The sequence below is a fragment of the Lagopus leucura genome, unplaced genomic scaffold (genome assembly GCF_019238085.1).
Source record: "Lagopus leucura isolate 7727_CA_CO unplaced genomic scaffold, USGS_WTPT01 Super-Scaffold_100002, whole genome shotgun sequence".
Lineage (NCBI taxonomy): Eukaryota > Metazoa > Chordata > Aves > Galliformes > Phasianidae > Lagopus > Lagopus leucura.
The window spans coordinates 21,013,862-21,015,824 of NW_024962263.1; the positions used below are offsets into that span (position 1 = coordinate 21,013,862).

Consider the following 1,963-nt stretch of genomic DNA (forward strand, 5'->3'; position numbering starts at 1 on the left):
TTGATACAATCAGACTGCAATCTGGAATATGCATTCTACTAAAATCTATAACATCTAAGAAAGCTTATGTTTCCCTTTGTGGAGACATAGAAGTTATTTTGTTGATCACATCCATAGGTAAATAATGATATACATCTTGGCATTTTTATTCCTCAAAACTGAATCTCCTTTAAGGGTTCCTTGAACTTGCTTTGCTTTCTGGTAACACTGACTTTCAGAAAGATTTGGATAATTTTCTTTCTTTTTTAAAAAACCTCCTGTGCTGTGCTGTGCTGCTCCTCTGCCCCACATGATGATGTCACCAACGTATTGCAGGTGTTCAGGAGCTTCCCTTTTTCCAGTGCAGTATGGATCAGCCTATTGCAAATGGTAGGATTGTGTTCCCACCACTGGGGCTGTCAATTCCAGGTGTATTGGATGCCCCTCAATGAAAGTGAATTGTGGCCTGCACTATACCACCAAAAGAAATTGTGATATAACACTTGGCTGCCTTTGACTCCCAGTTCATATTGAAATTCTAACATGTCCAGCATGACAGCATTCAGCAGTGCTGTGACAGTAGTCCACAGTGAAACTCCACTCTCCATTGCATTGTCCATACAGAACTGCTAAGGGGTGAGCAAGTCTTGTTGATTATTTCTTGGCTCTCTCAATAATGAGTAAGTTTGTGGATGGACATCAGGAAGTCTTGGTTGGTGTGATAATGTCACTGTTGTATAGTGATTGATATCTGCAGTTCTCTTAACAAATCCAAAACAGAAGAATCCAGGCAAGGTAGACAGCTGCTTAATGTCTCCACCTCCAAGACAGCTATATCAAAAGCCCACCAGTACTCTTTAGGTCCTTGAAGTAATCCTTCCTGAGATTACCTATGTCAAGAATGCATGGAGCCTCTGCGCTATCACAGTGGGATGCTTTTGCCATCCTTCCCAGCTAGGTTCTCTTCAGCCTCCTAAGGAATGAACTCTTGGGATCTTCTTGTTGCTCCAGAAATACACATGAAGCCTGCCTCTCAATAACATGATGACATCAGTACTCCCATCAAGTTAGTACCTTGTGCACTGATGTTCACTAGAACCTTGTACGTCTGTGGGTCTCATATGAGAGGCCATTGAATAAACGCACTTCAAGAAACCCAATTGTCCTGGCTGGAGCCAGGACCACTCTAGAACTGATTACTGTATTTGTTAAGCACTTCTTCTGAATAAAAGTCATCATCAAATTCAGAAATAAGATAAAAAAATATGGAGTTACTTATGAATTTTTTTGTCATTCTTGCACAGGGACCATGGTAATCTTCTGTGCATCATTCCAATTTTAGTATACATTTTAGTTGCTAAAGTGAGCATAGTGTTTGGTCACTCTCACTATAAGTAATTATTTTGTACACATGAATTTGAGCCCACAAGAAATTGTCATATAGTCATATGTATACCATAGGAAGGTATACAGTGAAGTGCTTTTGTATCCTCTTCAAGACTGGATTATTGTGAGTATAACCATAAGAAGAATTAGCCTACCTAGAATATAACAGGATATTGAATTCATATAATTGATCAGATGGTATCAGAAAACCCATATCATGCTTTTGTCCCTCTCTTATTCACTGAAGATACAAGCCTATATACAGCTACCTGTCTCTGATTTTGTAGGCTGCCTTGTATGGCCACAGTTTCAAAAGTTTAAAAGAATTCTTGAACTATTCAGAGGCTAAACAAAGAATCACTCAACCTATTGGTCTCTAGATAAAATAGAAAGCATAAGTGCTTTCAGCTATTTTTAACAGGAATACTTACCAGTTCTTAAACAAGACTAAATCTCTGGAAGTTACTTACTGCAGCCTGAAATTGTGCAAATTCCAGAAAACTCATGGGTTCAGATGCTGATGGAAAAATTAATATCAAATTCTTTTTGGTCTTCAAAAACTAAAGCCTAACACTGACTATTATCAACTTTTTTTGTA

The 1,963-nt window shown here is 38.4% G+C and overlaps 1 non-coding gene across 1 annotated transcript; it reads right to left on the minus strand.

Annotated features, from left to right (window-relative positions):
* Positions 1–1,238: 1,238 nt before the first annotated feature.
* Positions 1,239–1,343, minus strand: LOC122179468. The gene has a single exon (XR_006178699.1). It is a non-coding gene; the product is annotated as a U6 spliceosomal RNA (small nuclear RNA).
* Between the last annotated feature and the right edge of the window lie 620 nt (positions 1,344–1,963).